The 25,101-nt window shown below is 41.3% G+C and overlaps 1 protein-coding gene across 1 annotated transcript in view; it reads right to left on the bottom strand.

The window, feature by feature from the left end:
* The window catches only part of TLK1 (tousled like kinase 1), a 304,401-nt gene that overhangs the window by 258,192 nt on the left and 21,108 nt on the right, over positions 1-25,101 (bottom strand). The window contains exon 2 of the mRNA XM_074399482.1: positions 1,648-1,716. The gene's annotated coding sequence lies outside the window, so the exon portion shown is untranslated. The remainder of the gene's footprint in view (positions 1-1,647; positions 1,717-25,101) is intronic.

The raw sequence follows: 25,101 nt of genomic DNA, 5'->3' as shown, positions 1-25,101 counted from the left end.
AAGGTGGTGTTATACAATGTGGGCAAAGCCAATTAGAAATATCTGCCTTTGACTTTGAGTCAGTGACACAGGACATTGATACTGCAGAGAATTCTGTTTTTCTTCTTCTTAAATCAGCCAGAATTAGTTTCTGTCATGTGAAACTTGTGACCAAATTACAGCTTCTGACACCTTGGTCACAAGTAAAATGCTGTTTTAGGGGGCTTGAAGGGCACTTTGAAATCCTGAGTAGTTCCCTTTAAGTATTTAAATATGACTTTGGGCTGCATTTTAAACTTTAGACTGGGTGTGGTACCTTATGCCTGTAATCCTACCACTTTGGAAATGAGGTGGGAGGATGGCTTAAGCCCAGAAGTTTCACGACCAGCCTGGGCAATAAAACAAACTCTGTCTCTACTTTAAAAATTTTTTAAATTTAAAAAGCCACTTGTGATGGTGTGGGCCTGTGGTCCCAGCTACTCGGGAGGCTGAAGCAGGAGGATCGATTGAACCCAGGAGTTGGAGGCTACAGTGAGCTATGATTGCACCATGGCACTCCAGTCTGAGTGACAGAGGAAAACCTTGTCAACATCTGTTAGGATCATTGATCTTCATAGTAACAGTGAAATTGGGGCAAGTATTAGAAATCCAATTTTACAGCCTAGGAAAATGAGACACAGAGAGCCAAAGTGCCCTGTCCAGGTTACAAAGCCCATAATAATGGCAAAGCTGGAGATGTTCATATCCAGTCCTGTAATCTTTCTCTTCTTTCCTTCGTAAATCTTTTTTTTTTTTTTTTTTTTTTTTTTGAGACAGAGTTTGACTCTTGTCTTGTCACCCAGGCTGGAGTGCAAAGGCACAATCTCAGCTCACCGCAACCTCCACCTCCCATGTTCAATTGACCTCCTGCCTCAGCCTCCCAAGTAGCTGGGATTACAGGTGCCCACCACCACACCTAGCTAATTTTTGTATTTTTAGTAGAGACGGGGTTTCACCATGCTGGCCAGGCTGGTCTCAAACTCCTGATCTCAGGTGATCTACCCGCCTTGGCTTCCCAAAGTGCTGGGATTACAGGCATGAGTCACTGTGCCCAGCCTCCTTCTTAAATCTTTATCATGCAGACAAAAGAAAAACAGAGAGAAAGGTGCATGACCAGAGCTTAATTCATATAAAGATCAGAAAGGTCATCAAAATGACCTGACACAGCTCCCAAATCTCAAAAACAGGACCCAGAGGCAGCAGAAAAAGCCTTTTGAGTCCCCCGCTTGTTTTATTGCTAAAGAGACAAACCAAGAGAATCCTCCTTCTATGGACCAGCTTAGAGTGTGACCAATTGTGAGGGGCAGTGACAAAACAACTCATCAATTTTTCTCTGTTTAAGAATGACCTCTGTGAGATTATTTTAAGAGGAGAAATTACTGCTAAAATCACAGTCATGGAGTCGCAATCAGTCATAATTTTACTTTCTCTCGTAAAATCCCCAAAGGAGATATTTGTACTGAAAAACACACTAAAACCTGTTCTGTAGAATCCATTTCAGATTCCTCATAATGCTTCTGCTTCATATAAGAATTCAACTCTGTACAGAGTAACATGAACAATCATCACTCCCAGAATATCAACCCCCAAACAGTAATGTGCATTTAATGAGAACTTCAAGGAACGTACCTTAATTTGGAAGAGGTGCTGTCTATAGGCAATGATGGTAGTTACTGCAGGCAACCACTGAGAGTTCAGCTGTTGTGTTAAAAATAAAAGGTCGGATTCAGTCTTGGAGTTTCTCACAGATTATGTTCTATTTGTACCAACAAATAACAAAATGCTTTGGTACGTTATTCTTTTGTGTACACTATTTTAATTCCAGTCTTTGTCTAGATTTGGTTAAAAAAATGTTTGGTTGATCATGTGTGTCCTTTATTACCCAGACGCAGACAATGGACCACAGGTTGCGCTCAGTGCAGAGTGAATCTCTGTTTGTTTGTGGAAGGCTGGGGAGTAAGTATAGCAAAAGGAAAGGTCCACTTTTTTTCTTTCTAATAAGCTTCTTATTTTAAATCAATTTTTGAAATACAGAATTTTTGCGAAGTTAGTATAGAGAGTTCTCACATGCCCCAATTGCTAACAGCTTATATTAGAATAGTACATTTGCTACAATTAATGAACCAATATTGACTTTTATTATCAACAGAAGCCCAGAGTTCATTCACGTCTCCTCAGTTTTTTCCTAACATCCTTTTTCTGTTCCAGAATCCCATCCAGGACACCACATTATGTTTAGCTGTCGTGTCTCCTTAAGCTCCTTGGCTGTAACAGTTCCTCAGTCTTTCTTTGTGAAGACCATTTGAGGAGTAATGGTTAGGCATTTTTGTAAGATGTTCCTCAACTGAGGTTTACGTAAAGCTTTTCTCATGATTAGTAAAAGGTTATGGGTTTTGGGGAGGAGGACGACAGAGGCAAAATGCCTTTCTTCATATCATATCAATAGTACATATTATTAATATGATTTCTTGCTGTTACCTGTTTGCGAGCCCCTTTTTCCTCTCTAACACTGACTTCTCTCTCTTGTGTGTGTGTGGGGTGTGTGTGTGTTTTGAGACACAGTCTCGCTCTGTCACCCAGGCTGGAATGCAGTGGCACAATCACAACTCACCACAGCCTCTGCCTCCCAGGCTCAAGTGATCCACCTACCTCAGCCTCTTGACTAGCTGGGACTACAGGTGCATGTGCCACCATACTTGACTAATTTTTTTTTTTGAAAGAGAGTTTCACTCTTATTGTCTAGGCTGGAGTGCAATGGCTCAATCTTGGCTCACTGAACCTCTGCATCCTGGGTTCAAGCGATTCTCCTGCCTCAGCCTCCCAAGTAGCTGGGACTACAGGTGTGCACCACTATGCCTGGTTAATTTTTTTTTATTTCTACTAAGGACAGGGTTTCACCATGTTGACCAGGCTGGTCTCGAACTACTGACCTCAGGTGATCTGCCCGCCTCAGCCTCCTAAAGTGCTGGGATTATAGGAGTCAGCCACGGCACCCAGCCACTTGACTAATTTTTGTGTTTTTTTGTAAAGATGGAGTTTTGCCAGGTTGCTTAGTCTGGTCTTGAACTCCTGGGCTCAAGCAATCCACATATCTTGGCCTCTCAAAGATCTGGGATTACAGGCATGAGCCATCATGCCCCGCCTTTGCTTTCTCTTTTGATTAATTATTGTAATTTTGAAAGTGAAATTAGGGATCAAATACTCAAAGGTGGAGAGAATGTCTAACACAGGCAGGAATTCTACAAATTATAAACATAAGCAAAGAGAAGCCTTTTTGTCTACCTCAGCCTCTGCCTTCTCATTGCTGCCCTGAAAAATCAGATCACCTCAGATGGATAAGACTCTTCTCACGTCAGAATATAAACCAGTTGATACTGTCAGTAAAGGACAAGAGGAATTGCCAATTGTGTCAATCATAGTGTCCAGTACACTTCCAGACATCTTTGGTTTGGCTAAAAATAGTTGTAATGCATTTCTGTTGCTAAGCACCATATTTTTATTAGCCAAGGTACTCTATTTGAAAATGCAAACAGATCCTGGGTCTTGTAGTGAAGTGCCTGGGTAAAAAGGGACAGACTCTAAATGTCAATGACTCTGGTCAGTGTGAACTTCTAGAATGGTGTGGTACAGTTTCCTAAATCCACTTTATAAAGGAGTCCAGGGAATGACCTGCTTTTATCTTGCAGCCTGCTTCATTTTATTGCCATGTCTGTGTGTCTTATGTCACATATCTTTCCTGTCAGTTACAGAAAGGCTGAGCTACAGCTACGGCCACTGAGCTATGTCTATCCACAGTCATGTGGTTCAGGTGACAATAAAACAAATAGCTCATTCAGATGGGCATGGGCTCTCCAGAGCAAGGTAATCTATAGGAGAGGGAAAAAAAACTATATATTTCAAATCTTTCCTTATGAGGAGACACTGGGATTATATTAGACAGTTCAAGGAGCCTTTGAGTTGCTAAAAATTGCAGCAGGTGACCCATGGAGGTTTATGCAAAAAAATTCTTCTCTGGCAGTTGAAGAAAAGCAGAATGAATGTTTGTCTTTCTCAATGGCTTAAGAATAACCTTCTTCCAAAACAGGCATAAACTAAATGTATTAGTCAGGGTTCTTAGTTACATATCAAAAGCCAACAGAAGGTAATTTAAACATAAAAGGCAGGCCGAGTGCGGTGGCTCACGCCTGTAATCCCAGCACTTTGGGAGGCTAAGGCAGGCGGATCACAAGGGCAGGAGATTGAGACCATCCTGGCTAACACGGTGAAAGCCCGTTTCTACTAAAACTACAAAAAATTAGCAGGGCGTGGTGGCACACGCCTGTAGTCCCAGCTACTCAGGAGGTTGAGGCAGGAGAAATGCTTGAATATGGGAAGGGAAGGTTGCAGTGAGCTGAGATTGCTCCAGTGTGCTCCAGCCTGGGTGACAGAGTGAGACTCCATCTCAAAAAAAAAAAAAAAAAAAAAGGCATATTTTCACAGAAGTCAGCAAATGTGACCTGCCACTTATTTTTGTATGGCCCAAAAGCTAACAATAATTTTTACATATTTAAATAGTTAGACAAAGAACATTTTAAAAGAAGGATATTCATGACCCATGAAAAGTATATGAAATTCACATATCAGTATCCATAAATAAATTGTTATTGGAGCACAATCACACTCACTTGCTTAAGTACTGTCTCCTGTTGCTTTATGCTGCAGTGGCAGGATTGAGTAATTACAATAAAGATTCTCATATAGGGCCTACAAAGCCTAAAATATTTATTAATGTCTTAGTTGGCTAAGGCTGCCATACTAAAATAACATAGACTAGGTGGCTTAAGCAACAGAAATATATATTTTTTGCAGTTCTGGAGACTGGAAGTATAAGACCAAGATGCCAGCATGGTCAGTTTCTGGTGAGGGCTCTCTCCTTAGGTTGCAGATAGATGACCACCTTTCTGCTGTGCCCTGCACAAAAGTGACAGAGAGCATAGCAAACTCTCTTAGTTATTTATTCTTATAAGGGCACTAATTCCATCATAAGAACTCCACCCTCATAACTTAATTTAAACCAAATTGCCTACCAAAGGCCCCCTCCCCAAACACCATCACATTAGAATTAGAATGTCAACATACAAATTTTGGGTGGACACAGCTCAGTCCATAGCAACTAGCTAACCCTTTACAGAAAAAGTTGGCCGATTCTTGTATTCAAGAATATTAGGACACATGCAGACTCTCCAAGGGGACCTGCATATGTCCTAATATTAAACTAGTCTTGGAGGAAACAGCCAGGAAATTCATAAAATTACACTATACACTGTTAATTTGGGGAGACTTCACTTGTACCACCCACAGTCCTGCTAATACTCCCAACATCAGGCACTGGACAGGACTGCTAGGAGTCTGGCATTGCAGCCTCTGTAAACTGGAATGTCACTTTTTCCACCTTATCAGAATGGATTCAGTTGGCGCCTGCTACTTGTATACAAGGTTTGGATTCTGGTACTGGTGGATCTGACAGATGAATCCCAGATCACATGTCTGTGTTACAAAAACAAAGGAGGCTGGAACAACCAGTGTCTGGCTTTTGCAGTGATGGGGTGGGAACCCGTAATGTGGGGCATTCTCTAAATATGTAGAGATACTCCCTAATAGCAAGTCAGTTTTAAAACAACTTGTTCCTACATTGTTTCCCTTCCACTATTTTCCTTGAGAATTATTATCATAACTGCCTTGAATAAACACCTGCTCTCTTTGGGCAATATAGCCATGTGGCATCCCAATATTGAACAAGCCTTCCTGGGTCAAGAGATTGTTCTTGATAAAATGGGCAAAAGCAGGGCTTAATGGTCAGGAACCTCTCTGCAGTGGCATGACATGGTTGGGGCACGGAGAATGACGCGCCAAAGTATAAAGCTTCAGCTTGCTGAGCACTTTTGGGTTTAAAGAAATTGGAAAGCCTTAGAAGCTGCCTCAGAACCCAGGACTTTCTAATCTTCTCTTGTCTCCCCCTCTCAAGTGCAGGGAGGGGCTCTCTCTGGACATATCCTTATCTGACTGAGGAAAACTTCTTCCAAAAGAAATGCAATTGTAGTCCGGGCGCAGTGGCTCATGCCTGTAATTCCAGCATGTTGGGAGGACCAAGGTGGGTGGACCACTTGAGTCAGGAGTTCGAGACCAGCCTGGTCAACATAGTGAAACCTTGTCTCTACTAAAAATACAAAAAAATTATGGCCGGGCGCGGTGGCTCAAGCCTGTAACCCCAGCACTTTGGGAGGCCGAGATGGGTGGACCACGAGGTCAAGAGATCGAGACCATCCTGGTCAACATGGGGAAACCCCGTCTCTACTAAAAATACAAAAAATTAGCTGGGCGTGGTGGCGCGTGCCTGTAATCCCAGCTACTCAGGAGGCTGAGGCAGGAGAATTGCCTGAACCCAGGAGGCGGAGGTTGCAGTGAGCCGAGATCGCACCATTGCACTCCAGCCTGGGTAACGAGAGCGAAACTCCGTCTCAAAAAAAAAAAAAATTAGCCGGGCGCAGTGGCATGTGGCTGTAATCCCAGCTACTCGGGAGGGTTAGGGTAGGGTTAGGGGGAGGCTGAGGCAGGAGAATCACTTGAACCCAGGAGACGGAGGATGCAGTGAGCCAAGATGGCACCATTGCACTCCAGCCTGGAAAACAGAATGGAGACCCTGTCTCAAAGGAAAAAAATGGAATTGTCTTCTTAAGACCAGAAAAGATGAACCACTAGAGAAGAGAAAAGACTAAAAATCATCATACCCAGACAGACTTTTCATCTATTCTTCTGAGGGCACTCTCACTCTGAGAGAACACCTGGGATACTATCTATGTAATAAGACAACCTTTATTCACAGGGAACTTCCATCCCTCATCTTCCTGCCACCTCCCCCAGAGCTCAGGGAACTTTGTCTCAAGCCACTGCCTGTTTTTCAGACTCATTCCTTTCCCTTGAAAATAATTTCTGCCCCTCATAATTGCCTACAATTCCCATTTTTCTCTTCCCTATGAAGATGGTGCTATTTAAGCTTCAGCCACCTGTGGCCCTTCTTCGAGTCTCATATTTGTGGGACTCCCATGTCCACATGCATGTTAATAAAGTTGTATGCTTTTTCTCCTGTCAATCTGTCTATTGTCTGTTTATTTTGGCAGAATGACTCGATTATTAAACCTTCAGACAGAAAGTCTAAATTTTCCTACAATAAGCCAGGCACCACGCCTCACGCCTATAATCCCAGCACTTTGGGAGGCCAAGGTGGGTGGATCACCTGAAGTCCAGAGTTTGAGACCAGCCTGACCAACATGAAGAAACCCCATCTCTACCAAAAATATAAAATTAGCCTGGTGTGGCCGGGCGCGGTGGCTCAAGCCTGTAATCCCAGCACTTTGGGAGGCCGAGGCGGGTGGATCACGAGGTCGAGAGATCGAGACCATCCTGGTCAACAAGGTGAAACCCCGTCTCTACTAAAAATACAAAAAAAAAGTTAGCTGGGCGTGGTGGTGCGTGCCTGTAATCCCAGCTACTTAGGAGGCTGAGGCAGGAGAATTGCCCGAGCCCAGGAGGCGGAGGTTGCGGTGAGCCGAGATCGTGCCATTGCACTCCAACCTGGGTAACAAGAGCGAAACTCCGTCTCAAAAAAAAAAAAAAAAAAAAAAAAAAAAAAAAAAAAATTAGCCTGGTGTGGTGGCGCATGGCTGTGATCCCAGCTACTTGGGAGGCTGAGGCAGAAGAATCGCTTGAACCCAGGAGGCAGAGGTTGCAGTTAGCTGAGATTGCACCATTGCACCCCAGCCTGGGCAACAAGAGCGAAACCCCGTTGCAAAAAAAAAAAAAAAAAAAAATCTACAATATAGTTGTTGTTTCTTCCTTCTTCCTTACTAAATTCTCTTCTCCAGAGTTGAGCTGTCATCAGTCTTTCTCACTTTGAATTTTGAATTTGCCTCCTCTCTCTGGACCTGAACATACTTTCATTGCTTAAAAATACTATCTTTGTGTATGTGTGTGTGACAAGATCTCATCTCACTTTGTCGCCCAGGCTGGAGCACGGTGGTGTGATCTCAGCTTGCTGCAACCTTTGCCGCCCAGGCTCAAGTGATCCTCCTACCTCAACCTCCTTAGTAGCTGGGATTACTGGTGTGCGTCACCATGCCCAGCTAATTTTTGTAGAGACGGGGTCTCATCATGTTGCCCAGGCTGGTCTTGAACTCCTGAGCTCAGGTGGTCTCCCCACCTCAGCCTCCCAAAGTCACCCTATTTGGTATCAAATACTGGATCTTATTCATTCTTTCAAAATTTTAATACACAGTTAATCATCCCCACTTGCCCCCTACTCCTCCCTACTACCTTTCTCAGCCTCTGGTAACCATCATTCTATTCTCTATCTCCATGAGTTCAATTGTTTTAATTTTTAGCTCTAAAAACAACCACCATCATTCTCAGCAAACTGACACAAGAACAGAAAATCGAACACCGAATGTTCTCACTCATAGGTGGGTGATGAACAATTACAACACATGGACACAGGGAGGGGAGCATCACACACCGGGGTCTGTCAGTGGGGGTGGGGGGGGAAGGGGAGGGACAGCTGGGGGTGGGGAATTGGGGAGAGATAGGTGGGGAGTTGGGGAGAAATGCCAGATATAGGTGATCGGGAGGAAGGCAGCAAATCACACTGCCATGTGTGTACCTATGCAACAATCTTGCATGTTCTTCACATATACCCCAAAACCTAAAATGCATTTTAAAAAAAAAAACACCTCATAAGTCTTAAAAGCAAGATGCGAAATGTTCAATGTTTCCAAATAATTCAATTGCATCCCAGAACAAAGATTGAGAATATTTATAAGAACACAAAAATATCCTGTACCCAATAGATTAAAATTCACAATATTATGCATTTTAAAAACTTACCAGGCATGCAAAGAAGCAGGAAAACATAACCAACAAGGGGGAGGAAAATAAACTAGTCGAAACTAATTTAAAAAATTAACACAAATATAAGAATTAGTAACAAGGATATTAAAATAGTAATTATAATATTCCAGATATTCAAAAAGTTAAGGAGAGACATGGACTATTTTAAAAACACAAATCAGATATCTAGAGATAAAAACTACAATATCTGAGGTGAAAGTTACACTGATGAGATTAATGGCAAAAGAAATTTGAATTTGAAGACATAGCAATAGAACTGATCCAAAAATAAAACACAAAGAGAAAAGAGAATTAAAAACAAGAATGAAAGAGCATCAGTGAGCTGAGGGAAAACTTTAAGCCATTTGATTTGCATGTAATTGTTGTCCCTAAAGTAGGAGGCGGGACAGAAAAACTATTTAAAGGAATAAGAGCTGAAAATTTTCTAATTTTGATGAAAACTAAAAACCTACAGGTACAAGGAAGTCAATAAATCCTGAGCACAAAAATATGAAGAAAATGAGTACACTAAGGCACATCAGAATCAAATTGCTCAAAATCAGTGATGAAGAGAAAATACTAAAAACAGCCAGAGAAGAAAAGACACATTATGTAGAGAAGACCAAAGATAAAGATGACAGAAGACTCCTCATAGGAAACAACGATACAGGTGCTAAACGAGAAGCAACATCTTTAAGCTACTGAAAGAAAAATAAACTGTTACCTAAAAATTTATACCCAGCAAAAATATTTTTTTAAGATGAAGGTGGAATAAATACTTTTTTCAGATATACCAAAGCTGGAATAATTTATCACTAACAGATCTGCAATATAAGAAATGTTAAAGGGAATCTTTCAGGCAGAAAGAAAATAACAACTGATAGAAATATGATTATACAGAAAATTCACAGTAACAAAAATGATAACTACAAGGGCAAATATATAAGACTTTTACTCATAAATTAAATATCTTTAAAAATAACTGATGGTTTAAACAAAAAGAATAACAATGTGTTGTGGGGATTATAATAGATGCATAAAGAAAACAGTAGCCTAAATACTGGGAGGGAGAAATGAAGGTATATAATTATAAAATTCTGTGGCTCACGCCTGTAATCCACCACTTTGGGAGGCTGAGGCAGGCAGATCACTTGAGGTCAGGAGTTCAAGACCAGCCTGGCCAACATGGTGAAACCCCATCTCTACTAAAAATAAAAAAATTAGCTGGGCATGGTGGCACATGCCTGAAATCTCAGCTACCTGGGAGGCATGAGAATCACTTGAACCCAGGAGGTGGAGGTTGCAGTGAGCTGATATGGAACCACTGCACTCCATCCTGGGCAATAGAGTGAGACTCTGTCTCAAAAAAAAAAAAAAAGAAAGAAAGAAAGAAAGAAAGAAAGAAAGAAAGAAAAGGCTGGGCATGGTGGCTCACGCCTCTAATCCCAACACTTTGGGAGGTCAAGGTGGGTGGATCATGAGGTCAGGAGTTCAAGACCAGCTTAGCCAACATAGTGAAACCCCATATCTACTAAAAATACAAAAAAAAATTGCCAGGCGTGGTGGCACCTGCCTGTAATCCCAGCTACTCAGGAGGCTGAGTCAGGAGAATTGCTTGAATCCGGGAGGCAGAGATTGCAGTGAGCAGAGATTGTGCCACTGCACTCCAGCCTGGGCGACAGTGTGAGACTCAGTATCAAAAAAAAAAAAGAAAGAAAAATGACTCATAATGAGAAAACAACAGAATTAAAAAATAAGCAAAATAATCAATCAAATATGGGTAACAAATAAGCATATGAATCATATACAAACATGCTCAGATCATTAGTCATTAGAAAAATGCAACTTAAAACCATAACTGCTGAATGACTGAAATTAAGACTTGACTATACTAGGTATTGCTGAGGAGGTAGAGGAACTTGAACTCTTACATACTGCTGAGGAAACTATAAAATAGCACAACGACTCTGGAAAACAGTTTGTCAATTTGTCAGCTTCTTAGAAAGTTAAACATAAACCAAAATAAAAGAAAGAAAGAAAAAAAAAGAAAGTTAAACATAAACCTACCACCTTATCCAGCTGTTCACTCTTAGGTATAGGAGAAAAGAAAACATGCATCTACACAGAATTAGGCATAAATGTTCAGAGAATCTTCATTGGTAATAGCCCCAAACTGGAAACAACCCAATGACCATGTACAGGTGAAACAAACTGGTATATCCACCCAATCGGATACTACCCAGCAATGAAAAATAATGAACTATTGATATATTCAACAACATGGATGAATCCCCAAATAATTAATGCTGAGCAAAAGAGGCCAGACCAGAAAAAGAGAACGCACTGTATGAGCTCATTTACATAACATTCTAGAAAACACAAACTAATGTATAGTGACAGAAAGCAGATTAGTGATTTCCTGTGGATGTGACGTGGAAGAACAGGAAGAAAGTGTTACAAAAGCAACTTTTTGAGATAGTTTCACTATATTAATTGTGATGGTTTCATAACAGCACATGTGAAAGGAAGATAAAATCTTGGAACCCCAAATTCATGATGCCAAAAGGGAAAAGTTAAGCTTGGAAGCTGAGTCATGGAAAAAAAAAAAACAACAACCCAAAACTGCCTTTATTTTTGCTCCTAAACTGAGAGCTATGGATAGAAGTCCCCATGTCTCCACAGGAAGCCCCCTGACAATGTAAATGAACAGCTTATCTTCATGGACTTGAGGCGGATGAGGGGAAAGAGGAGATTAGAAATCATTTCCTGCCCATCCTGAGATGAATGCATATTTGACTGCTTCCTCTATCCTCTATTTTACCTTTTGTAAAACTGCAGATTTCCTTAGTGTGAGTCAAATATATAGTTGATTTTCTCCCTACCCCTTCCTTTTCATGTGCAACATATGAATTCACAAGAATGTGACCATACTTTCCCTCTTCTTTTTTTCTTTCCCCTTTCCCCTCCTGCCCACTCTTCCCCTTTAAAATTGAAGCCTCCAAAATTCTCTGCAGAAAAAATAAGGGCCACAGATCCTACTATGGCTTGTGTCTCTTTTTCCTGGGTATGTACTCAATCTCAGCAAAATAAACTTCTAAATTGATTAAGACCTGTCCCAGGTATTTTTGGTTTACATGTAGGTATGTCAAAACCTGTCAAATTGTACATTTCAACTATATGTTACTTATGTTAAGTCATTTATAGCCCAATAAAGCTGCAGAAACATAAATATTAGTTATTTTCAAAAATCAGTGTTAGGGGCCAGATACGCTGGCTCACTCTTGTAATCCCAACACTTTGGGAGTCCGAGGTGGGTGGATCACCAGAGGTCTAGAGTTAGAGACCAGCCTGGCAACACGGTAAAACCCCATCTCTACTAAAAATACAAAAATTAGCTGGGCATGGTGGCAGGTGCCTGTAATTCCAGCTACTTGGGAATCTGAGGCAGGAGAATCACTTGAACCCAGGAGGCAGAGGTTGCAGTGAGCTGAGATCATGCTACTGCCCTCTAGCCTGGGCACAAAAGCAAAACTCCATCTCAAAAAAAAAAAAAAATCAGAAAAGAGAAAAAAATCAGTGTTAGGCATTACTCACACTCTGACTTTATGACTCTTTGAAACTGAGATTCTTTTAGTCAACAGAATGGTTAAGAGTAGATAAAGGCCTGTTCTTTTAGAGACATGTTCTTTGCAAGACATCCAAGGTGATGGGAAGGGGTGGGGGCCACAGTATTGAGCTTTTTTCTTACTCCCAGGAAGAAATTAAAGGCCCTTGGGGTTTTTCCATCACAATTCTCTTGACCTACTTGAGTCTCTATGGGGCAGGATTCTTTGTTTTATTTCATAGAAACAAAGAGTGAGCATAAATTCTAAACAAAGTAAGGTATTTGTAGATGTTCTTGTCTCTTGATGCAGATATAAAGCCTATCTTCTGAGAGAGGACAAAGAGATTAGTATGTGCCTTGCTTTAGAACAATAGACAAATGTTACAGACTGTTAACTCCATCTGCTTCCCAGTAGAAGAATTTTTACAATGAAGGGTCAGAGGGTCTCCAGGCTCTTTAAGGAGGATTTTCCTGAGGGAAGCCCATAGCAACCTTCCTGTGCATTTAAGCCAATATGTTCCAGTTTCTAGAGTGGGGCTCCTTGTCCCTAATTGTAGAATAAAAGGCTTTGTCTTATTGAAAGAATTTGAGGCATAGAGAGAAGGGGAAGTTTTCTGGTTGGCAGGGAGCGAAGTCTCAAGGTTGCATACATCCCTGGCTACGATGGAATCATTTGCGTAGTGAAGAAACTGAATATCACCCAAAGAACAGTATCATCAGCTACCATATTCCAGAAATCATTTGCTTTCCTGATGCACTTGGTGGCTGGGCAGATACATTGCAGGCACATGACTGTGAGAGCCAAGGAATTCAACTTTTTTTTTTTTTTTTTTTTTGAGTCAGAATCTCACTCTATCACCCAGGTTAGAGTGCAGTGGTGCGATTTCAGCTCACTGCAACCTCCGCCTAGTGGGTTCAAGCGATTCTCGTGTTTCAGCCTCCTGAGTAGCTGGGATTACAGGCACCTGCCACCATACTCGGCTAATTTTTGTATATTTAGTAGCGATGGGGTTTCACCATGTTTACCAGGCTAGTCTTGAACTTCTGACCTCAGGCGATCCGCCCGCCCGAACATCTCAAAGTGCTGGCATTAGAGGTGTGAGCCACCTCACCAGACCAGGAATTCAACTTTGAAGGCTCTTCTATTTCTCCATTCTTTCTTTTCAGGGTTTGTGGGGCTGTATTTCCCTTTCCTCTCTTCCCTAATAGAACTTTCCATACCTCAGCTGCCTCCCTGGCACCAGGGCCACCATCCCAGCAGGCCAAGAGGCGGGCCACTGTGCAGCATGATGTGTTTCTTTATAATGTTTCTGGCCATCTTTCTAGTCTTCTGCACAAGTGGAGTGTGTGAGGGGAACCCCTGCAGGGGAGTTATTTGGGACTACAGACTCTACTCCTGGCACGTTGCCCTGCTGGGGAATCAGGTGTTGGTCTCAAGCAGCTGGCTAGGGCTGGGATCTATTTTCCATTTCCAGGTTCCCAGGACACACGCTCTTGTCTCCTGATGGTGCAACAATGAGGCTGATCTACATGGCTGGGAGACCCGTGAAGTAAAGTGTGAGCATTTCATGTCATACCTGGAAATTCCTATGGAACTCTGGTGAGTGCCCCCACAGTGAATAAAAATCAACATAGTCCTCTAGCAATGTAATCTTTCTTCATAGGAAACACCTCAGAGAATATTTTCAAACAGAGGTAAGATCTGATTAAAGTGGAAAGTGTTACTTTATGCCCATTACCTGATGGACAACATTAGGCTATCCTACTCTCTAGGGACTGCTCACCAGTTCCGGAAATCCTCCAACTATAGGAATACTGTAATAAGAACATAAAAATAAACCATATTGATTAATCTTTTTTTTTTTTTTTTTTTTTTTTTTAATAAAGATGGGGTTTCACCATGATGGCCAGGCTGGTCTTGAACTCCTGACCTCAGGTGATCCACCCACCTCGGCCTCCCAAAGTGCTAGGATTACAGGCATGAGCCACCACGCGTGGCTGTATTGATTAATCTTGAATGAAACCTAACTCTTACGTTTTGCACCCACCCCCCCACCAAAAAAAAGTACCTAGTGAATTTGTTTGAGCAAAAATGAAATCATTAACAGGTCTTGAGCCTAAAAAAAAAAAGAAAGAAAGAAAAAAGCACTTAAAAAAAAGAAAAAAACGAAATCAAATTTTAATTTAATTGAGAAACAAATATATAAACTTGAAAAATGTTGGGCAAGAAAGGTGGACACAGTCCAGGCACAGTGGCTCATGTCTGTAATCCCAACAATTTGGGAGGCTGAGGTAGGAGGATCACTTGAGCCCAGGAGTTTGAGACGAGCCTGGGCAAGAAGACCTTCATTTCTACAAAAAATAAAAATTAAAAAAAAAAAAAGAAAGAAAGAGGAATACAACTAAGTAATTTCTCATCTAATCTCTGTCCCCTGTTCCCCTGTTCCTCTTCAGGAAGTATTGTTAACAATTACTTAAGTATCTATACATGGCATTGGCATATACATTATATATATATACACACACACACACAGATGGTATGTGTATATATATGTGTGTATATATGTATATATCACATATTCTTTTCATTATTGTGACTATCTTTATACATACAAGAGAATCTGTTGTATAAGTGATGAACAAAGATTATGACTAACATGAACACTGTTGAATGTCATAGTCCTAGAAACAGAGGGCATGGGCAAACTGAGAAACTGAGGAGAGTTTAATAAAATGACTAGTTACAAAATTGCAGGTTTAGAGAAATCAGTAAAGGACAGTGCAGTACTCAGACACTCATCCAGATTTTGTGGGGCCTATGAATATTCAGTTTTTAGAACCTTCTTTAAGAAAAAGAATGCAAAATTATGACACAAAAGTAGGTGCAAGAATAAAATTAAATAGCTGGGTGCAGTGCCACATGCCTATGGGCCCAGCTACTCTGGAGGCTAAGGCAGGAGGATCACTTGAATCCAGGAGTTTGAGGCTGTAGCGTGCTATGATCGCACCTGTGAATAGCCACTGTATTCCAGCCTGGACAACACAGCAAGACCCTACCTCTTTAAAAAAAAAAAAAAAAAAAAGAATGAATTTAGAAGGAGAAAGCACATCGAATCAAATTTCTATGACTACAAATATCAAAATTATCGTAAAATATCATGAAATATCAAATACAATAAAATCTAGATATGTTATCATCATATCACAATCACCTCTCTTTAGTACTTTTTTTCATATATATGCTATGTACTTTTTTTGTCTTTTTTGAGACAGAGTCTTACGCTGTTGCCCAGGCTGGAGTGCAGTGGTGTGATTATAGCTCACTGCAGCCTCAATCTCCCAGGCTCAAGTGATCCTTCCACTTCAGCCTCTCTAGCAGTTGGGACTACAGGTGCACATCGCCACTCCCAGCTAATTTTTCATTTTTTGTAGAGACAGGGTCTTACTATGTTACCCAGCCTGGATATGTACTCTTTGATCATTGCTTTATATGACATTGTTATCATTCTCTATAGAAAGAATGGCAAGCTAGGCCGGGCGTGGTGGCTCACGCCTGTAATCCCAGCACTTTGGGAGGCCGAGGTGGGTGGATCACAAGGTCAAGAGATCGAGACCATTCTGGTTAACATGGTGAAACCCCATCTCTACTAAAAATACAAGAATTAGCTGAGCATGGTGGCACACGCCTGTAGTCCCAGCTACTCGGGAGGCTGAGGTAGGAGAATTGCTTGAGCCCAGGAGGCAGAGGTTGCAGTGAGCTGAGATTGCGCCATTGCACTCCAGCCTGGGTAACAAGAGCGAAACTCCATCTCAAAAAAAAAAAAAAAAAAAGAAAAGAAAGAAAGAAAGAATGGCAAGCTAATTCAGTCTTTCATCTAGATGGTCTCTTTCGGGATTCTCTATTCTGTTCAACTGGTCTTTGAGTATCTACAAGAGAATGAGAATGGTTCAGAGGAACAATTGGAAAAACAAATCATAGCACATATCCTGCTGAGTGTTGGTCAGAGGCACCATTTTTTAAGTGCAAAGATCAGGCCATTTTACAAAGCTAAGCAAACTCCCAGTTCACCCTCCATGTATAGAATGATTTTGTTGTCAGGGTCACAGCTCCCACCTGTAATCCTGGCTACTCAGGAGGCTGAGGCTAGAGGACCCCTTGAACCCAGGAGTTCGAGGCTGCATTGAGCCATGATCTCACTACTGCACTCCAGTCTGGGTGGTGGAGTGAGACCTCATTTCTAAAAAACAACAAAAAGAAAGTTTTTTTCACTCCTTATTTTCAAGTATTTCAGTGGCTCCTGATCCCTTCAGATAAAATCTAAACTCCTCTTCATGACACAAGACTCTGCATCTTCTGATTTCTTTTTACCTGTCTGGCCTCATCACTCGCCATTTTCCTACCACCACACCTCCATATGTTCCACACAAGTTTTACTCCAGTAACATTCAGCTATTTAGTTCCAGAACATGCTATGCTCAGTTCCATTCCTGAAGCTTTGCATACACTGTTCTCACTACTTGGAATACCCATCCCAGCTTGTCCACCTGGCACCCACCCCATGTCTTCAAGTCACAGATAAAATACTGCTTCTTCTGTGAAGCCTTCCTTGATCCCCTCAGACTCATTCAAGTTTTCTTCTCCTTTATCACAGTCCCACTGAAGCAATAATCTTACTCTAATGCAACTGTTTTCAGGTCTGTCTCCTCACTAGTCTATAAAATTTCTGCAGATCATGAACTGAGACTTTATTCTTGTATGCCAGGCACTCAGCATAGGGGCTGACACACAGTAGACACTTAATAGGTATGTTTTAAATGAATGAGCTTAAGCAACTTACATATGCTTACTATGATGCTAAAATGTTCTCTCATGTTATGCTTACAACTCTATGAAAAAGTATTATTCTTATTTTTACAGGGGATTAGAATATGCCACCCCAAAATATGCACTTTTGCATAAGGATTATTTTGAGCTGAAGACAGTTGAGAAGCAGCACATGCTAAAAAGCATCTCAGCCCTCCTCCCTATTTGCCTAAAAGGAGGACATAAATTTCCATTTGTGCCAGGTTTGGTGGCTCACAACTCTAGTCCCAGCATTTGGGGAGGCCAAAGCAGTTGAGGCCAGAAGTTTGAGACCAGCCTGGGCAAGATAGCGAGACACCCATCTTTGCAATTAACAATTTTTTTAATTAAAAAAAAAATTACGGGCCGGGCGCGGTGGCTCACGCCCGGCACTTTGAGAGGCCGAGGCAGGTGGATCACGAGGTCAAGAGATCGAGACCATCCTGGTCAACATGGTGAAACCCCGTCTCTACTAAAAAAAAAAAAAAAAAAATACAAAAAATTAGCTGGGCATGGTGGCGCGTGCCTGTAATCCCAGCTACTCAGGAGGCTGAGGCAGGAGAATTGCCAGAACCCAGGGGGCGAAGGCTGCGGTGAGCCGAGATCGCGCCATTGCACTCCAGCCTGGGTAACAAGAGCGAAACTCCATCTCAAAAAAAAAAATTACATTTGGAAAGGTCTCTCTTTCTTTCTCTCTCTCTCTCTCTCTCTCTCTCTCTCTCTCTGTCTCGCATACCAGGAAGAGGAAACTCTTAGACTCATAATCACTAGATACGAGGCAATAACTAGTCCAGAGATAGCACCAAAACGTATCTACACAGTAAACCCTAATAAAACCTAATAAAATAACTCCTATCTTCCATTAGTTTCTCCCCACATATTTACCTCCCCACAGTTTGTCACTCCAAAAGCTTAACCTCTTTTCCTTTGTTTTGCCATATCTCTACAAATTAACCATTCTTTGTTATGATGCTATATAAGCCCCAAGTTCCAGCTACTCCTCCAAGTTACTCATCACTGAGTTTCGTGCATTGCACACATTCATCAAGCCTGTTTTTCTGTTGTTAACCTGTCTTTTGTCAGTTCAGTTTCTAGCTTCCTAACTGCAGAACCTTGGAGAATAGAAGAAAAGTTCTTTTTTCCTCTACAGTTTACAAATAAACAAATGGAACCTTAATGAGTTGAAGTAATTTGTCTGTAGAATTTCAACACAGTTCTGTCTGATGCTAAAAATTTATGCTGTTTACTACATTATAGTGTTCTTCTAAGCAGGTAAATTGTGTCTTTTCAATAGCACTTAAGCTAGCTGCATATGGCATGGCTGATCCAACTTTTTCTGAAATAACAGACTGCTCTTCTTTCCCTGAGAGATCAAAACCCCCATTATGTGTCTGCCCCATCCACTCCCACTGAAATTGTTCTTTTCAAGGTCCTAAGTGATGTCTTTGCTGCCAAATCTAATGACCATTTTTCTCTTATCTTTTTTGACTCTCAATAGTTTCCCACAAAGTTGACCGCTCTCTTTGTTCTGGAAATAATGTTCTCTCTCAGCTTTTGTGACAAACCATTCTCTTGGGTTTTTTTTTTTTTTTTTGCTTGCCTCCCTGGGCCCTCTGTCTCAATTCCCTTTTCTGGCTCTTCCTTCTCTTCCCTACCTCTAAATACTGGGCTTCCTCAGAATGAGGTCTTGAACCAGCTCCTCTTCTCTGTCCACCTCCTAATCTAGGTGATCCCACCCAGGCCTGTGAAATTAAATGAGGTCCATATGCTGTTTGCCTTTGGTCTAGCCAAGAAGTCTGCTTACACTCACATGTCCAACTAATTGATATCTCTACTTGATTGTTTTGTTAGTACATCTTTAAAATCTCATTGGCAACTTAATTCTCCTCTTAGTTTTGCTATGTGACACACCACTTCCAATCTTCACGTGTCAGGACCTCAAACAGGGCACCGCGCGAATGACTTATCTTCACTCCACAATAGTTGAATCCTCTTCTGGAAAGACTCAGAGATTGGGGATGCCTTAACTATGCCAGCTGGAATCATCTGGAGGCTTCTTCATGCACACATCTGGTGGTCAATGCTGGCTGCTGACTAGGACCTCAGCAGGGGCTGTTGACTGTAACATTTATACTTTGTGTGACTTGGACTCCTTCACAGCAGGGCAGCCTCAGGATAGGTGGGCTTCTTTATTTTTATTTATATGAGGCCTCACTCTGTTGCCCAGGCTGGAATGCAGAGGTGTGATCATGGCTCACTACAGCTTTGAACTCCTGGACTCAAGTGATCCTCTTTCCTCAGACTTCTTAGTAGTTGGGACTGGAGTCTCGTTCTGTCACCTTAGGCTGAGTGCCATGGTGATATCTTGTCTCACAGAAACCTCCACTTTGTGGGCTCAAGGAATTCTCCTGCCTCAGCCACCCGAGTAGCTGGGATTATAGACACGTTCTACCATGCTCAGCTAATTTTCGTACTTGTAGTTGAGACCAGGTTTCTCCATATTGGCCAGGCTGGTCTAGAACTCCTGACCTCGGGCCGGGCACAGTGGCTAAGGCCTGTAATCCCAGCACTTTTTTTTTTTTTTTTTGCTTTTTAATATCCTCATCTATGAGCTAGGCATCTATTTTATTTTGCTGATCTAAAGAGAATCACAATGAAGTGATTTTGAAAGCATTTTGAGACTTCTGCCAATTTCTTCAAGCTTGGTAAACAGCCTCAGGTGTCAAAATGCCAGCACTCCAAATCACCCGTCTAAAGATCGCTTGACAATCTCATTAGTACTGAAGGTTGGTTTACCATTTCTTTGGCCTTATCAAGATGTTATTTTTTTCCTCTTTTATTCACATGGGATCTTCAGCCAAGGAAATGTGCTCCCAGCTTCCCTTCAAGGAAGATTGTGCTTTGTTATTTCCAACTGCACTTCTTTTTCTTCACTTGTTTTTCTTTTCTTACTACAGCTTTCCATGTTCCCTCTATGTTTTATTCTTAAGATGGTATTTGAGCCCTTTATATTCTGCTACCTTTACTGATAGCAAAATGGACGTTTATGTGTCTTTTCTCCTTGAAACTCAGGAAGGATTTGTCAAGTGTGACTTTTTAAGGAAAAAAAAAAAAAAAAAAAAAGTCAACTATATCTGTTTGGCATAGATTCGCTGCCGCACTTGCAATTCTCCTCTGCAGTACTTTTCCTGGGACTGACAGCTTTTTGGTCTATTTCACTGGCTGCTGTAACAGATTCCCTGATACCAGTTCATTCCCAATGGTTTGGTAGTGAGTCTGAGATGAATGAGTCATGGTGAACTGGGAAGTAGTGTCAACACTCAGAGCCTCTCTCACTCTCCCTCCAGCCTGGCAGAGGCCACCTCACATTAGAGCCAGGTAATGATTCTAATACCTCTTCAGCCATCTATAAGTGGAGACTGCAACCTCTGAGAGCACACAACAGGGCTGCCACATCTGGAATTTTCTCTGCTATTCTTTTCCCCTTGGAGAGTTTATACTATATGAAATTTAACTTTTCTAATATCCAAAGAATAGTTTTAGAGTTAGAAAAAAGAGAGAATAAATGTTAATGAGCAGCATTTTAATCAATTCTCTCCAATGTTACCGAAATCATTCAACTATCTTATTGCTAAAAAGAATTCTACAAACTTTTCAAATGGAAATCCTTTGGACTGGTGACTTATATGCCAACTTTGAGAACAATTTAATGTGACTGGGCTTTATTGTTTTCAGTTCCTTCAAAGAAAGGCAAATGTTTACTGTATGAGATATTTGTCTTTAGTCAATTGATTTTTTTCTTTCTTTCTTTCTTTTTTTTTGAAGACAGGGTCTTTTTGAACATTTTATTTTCTTCTAAGTACTCTCTGAAAAGTATTCTGTTTTGCAGTGTTCTTCATAATGCTCCATCTGTCCTGGATTTTCAGAAGATTTTTTTTAATCCCCTCAGAAAATTCAATGAAAAAAGGTAAAGGCTTTACTGCCAGTAGATTTTTGTTTCTCTTCTTTCTGGGAAAGAGCCAGTTTGAGCTTAAAAATAGACCTGAGAAATATCTACAGCTTGAGAATCATTCAACCCTCTAATATTTGCTCTAGAATAAAAAGGAGAGTTGATACATCTGATCTCAAATGATCCCCATCGTTATCACCTTTTTATTTCAGATCAAATAATTCACCATTGTGGCTTCCTGGTGAAGCAAATTCCATTATGTTAACCACCTGCTCTCTCTTATTTTTAATTTATACTGACAAAAGAGAGAAGGTAGCAATTTAGGTCATTCTTAGTGCCCCATGTTCAGCATTTATCAATTGATGCTATTTATTATTTATTACCAATGGCAGTTACTGTGATCCTAACACCAGATGTCCACTGGGATAAAAATGTTGGGGCAATAAAAAGGAATTACTTATTTTTAAAGTTTTCTTTTAAAAAATTGTATTGATTATAATTGATATAGCATTTACAATATTTAAGTGTACAATCAAAGGATTTATCATCAGCTGATAAATCTGGAAGTGTGGCCACTTGAATTCCCTTTTATTTATTTATTTTTTTGAGACAGAGTTTTGCTCTTGTTGCCAGGCTGGAGTGCAATGGCACGATCTCAGCTCACCACAACCTCCGCCTTCCAGGTTCAAGTGATTCTCCTGTCTCAGCCTCCCAAGTAGCTGGGATTACAGGCATGCACCACTACGCCCAGCTAATTTTTTGTATTTTTAGTAGAGACGGGGTTTCTCTATGTTGGTCAGGCTAGTCTCAAACTCCTGACCTCGTGATCCACCCGCCTTAGCCTCCCAAAGTGCTGGAATTACAGGGGTGAGCCACCGCGCCTGACCTAACCACTTGAATTTCCAATGACAAATTAGAGTTGTTGATATGAATACATTGGTATTTGGAGGTACTTTCAGGGTCAATGTCAAAAGACATTTGAATAAGATGATCTGGATGTTTTGCCTTGGAAGTAGTTCATCTATGCATACAAAATCAATCTTTTTTGTGGTTTTTAGAGACGGATCTCCCTATGCCCAGGCTGGCCTGCAGTGGGGTTATTCACAGTTATGACCGTAACACACTACAGTCTCAAACTCCTGGGCTCAAATGATCCTCCTGCCTCAGCCTCCAGAGTAGCTGAGACTATAGACTCAACCCAGCATGCTAAGCCAAAATAAACTCTAAAGAAGCTGTGGGTAAATTTCTTTTCTTTTCTTTTTTGAGACAGAGTCTCATTGTCACCCAGGCTGGAGTGCAGTCGCACAATTACAGCTCACTGCAGCCTCGAACTTCTGGGCTCAAGCTATCATCCTGTCTCAGCTCCCGAGTAATTGGGACTACAGGTATGTGGCACCACACCCAGCTAAATCGTCTTTTAAAAAAATTTTTAGTAGAAACAAGGTCTTACTACTTGCCCAGGATGGTCTCTAACTCCTGAGCTCAAGTGATCCTCCTGCCTAGGCCTCTCAAAACATCTGGATGGTAGACATGAGCCACTGCACCTGGCCTCACTCTCCTTCTTAAATAAGTTTTTCCTGTTTTCCTTGGTAATTTAAAGTTCTGATGTACTTTTATCTTTTAATTTCCATTTTCATTTTAGATTCAGAGGGGTCCATGTGTAGGTTGTCCATGTGGGGCTGAGGTTTGAGCTTCTTTCTATTGGTCCCATTACCCAGATAGTGAACATAGTTCCCAACGAGAAGGTTTTTAGCATTGCCCACCTCTCACCCTTCCTGTTTTTGGAGTCTTCAGTGTCTATTGCTTCCATCTTTATGTCCACATGAATACAATTATGTAATTTTAAATGTACAGAAAAGTTACAACAATAGTTCAAAGAACTCCCATATACTCTTTACTCAAATTCACCAATTTTTATTTTATTTTTACTCTAACTTAAATACATTTCACATTTAGCTTTTTACTTGAGAAAAAAAATTAAGGTCTAGTTCTTTTCAAAGTTTATATTTCCATTTATCTCTAGCCTAACTGGTAGAAAAATAGCAAAAAAATAGCACTGTTTTACAGCAAGGGCGACTGAGACACGGAGAAGTCTAACAGAACTCTGGGGTCCAGGACTGCCTATGGCCAACATAAGAAAGTCAGTCACCATTCAGCTTTGCAGTCTAGGTTGGCAGCCTCCATCCTGACATCTTCCTGGGATCCCTGGCTCCTACACAAAGCCCTTGCTCCTGACCCTTAGTTTTGATGACTGACATTACCCTTATTGTCCTAATCTTTGATGTACCTTTTGCCTTTGGCCAAAGGGCAAAAGGTGATTCTGAGGATCATCATAATCAATTTAGCCCATTAGGGACCTTACCCTGTCTCAGCCCTTAATAGCACGCAACTAGAAAAGCAGTAGTATTTTCAAGTGTGCACAACTAGGGATACCAGGTGTCCCAGCACCTAGAATCATAGAACCAACAAACACTGGCTCTGAAGTGACCATGAAATCATTCAGCACAATTCTTATATTCAGATGAGGACACTGAGACCCCAAGAAATTTAATATTTTGTCAAGGTCGCACAGTGAAGTGAACTGGTAGCAAAGGCATAATTAAAATTCTAGTTTTATTATTATTATTATTATTTTTGCAGGGGGAGGGATGGAGGCTTGCTGTGTCACCAGGCTGGAGTGCAGTGGCATGATGTTGGCTCACTGCAACCTCTACCTCCTGGATTAAAGTGATTCCCCTGCCTCAGCCTCCCAAATAGCTGAGATTGCAGGCTCATGCCACCATGCCCTGCTAACTTTTTGTATTTTTAGTAGAGATGGGGTTTCACCATGTTGGCCAGGATAGGCTCAATCTCCTGACCTTGTGTCAGCCTCCCAAAGTGCTGAGATTATAGGTGTGAGCCACTGCACCCAGCCTAGTTTTATGAATTTTTTAAACAACACATTGCTGCCTTGTTTTTCTTATTACTAATAATCACATGTAAAACAGTACGGCAGTTACTCCAAAAATTAAACATAGAACTACCAGCAATTCTACTTCTGGTATATACACAAAAGAATTGAAAGCATGACTTGAAGAGATATATTTGAACACTATATTTATTTATTTTGAGACAGGGTCATGCTGTCGCCCAGGCTAGAGAGCAGTGGCGTGATCACAGCTCACTGCAGCCTCAGCCTCCAAGCTCAAGCAATCCTCCTGCCTCAGCCTCCTGAGTAGTTGGGACCACAGGCACATGCCATCATGCCCAGCTAATGTATTCTTACTTTTTGTAGAGATGGGATCTCCCTGTGTTTCCCAGGCTGGTCTCGAACTCCTGGCCTCAAGTAATCCTTCCGCCTTAGCCTCTCAAAGTGCTGGGATTATAGGTGTGAGCCACTGTGCCCAGCCTGTGCACTGTATTAGTCAGCTTCGACTGCCATAAAAACCACCACAATCTGGGTGGCTTAAACAACAGAAATTTATTTTCTTTAAGTTTTGAAGGCAAGAAGTCCAAGATCAAGGTATTATCAGGGTTGATGTCTGTTGAGGACTCTCCTCCTGGCTTGTAGGCAACTACCTCTTGCTATGTCATCACATGGCCTCTTCTTATCTACACTTTTAGAGAGGGAGAGTGACAGAGTAGTGTCTTTTCCCTTTTTTTAAAAATAAGGACATCAGTCCTATTGGATTAGGGCCTCACCTTTCTGACCTAATTTAACCTTGATTATCTCCCTAAAAGTCCTTTCTCCAAATAATGTCATGTTGGAAGCTAGGGTTTCAAATTATG

This window comes from Saimiri boliviensis, chromosome 5 (assembly GCF_048565385.1).
Source record: "Saimiri boliviensis isolate mSaiBol1 chromosome 5, mSaiBol1.pri, whole genome shotgun sequence".
Classification (NCBI taxonomy): domain Eukaryota; kingdom Metazoa; phylum Chordata; class Mammalia; order Primates; family Cebidae; genus Saimiri; species Saimiri boliviensis.
The sequence above is the reverse complement of the archived record's forward strand: the minus strand, read 5'-3'. Positions and strand labels throughout refer to the sequence as shown.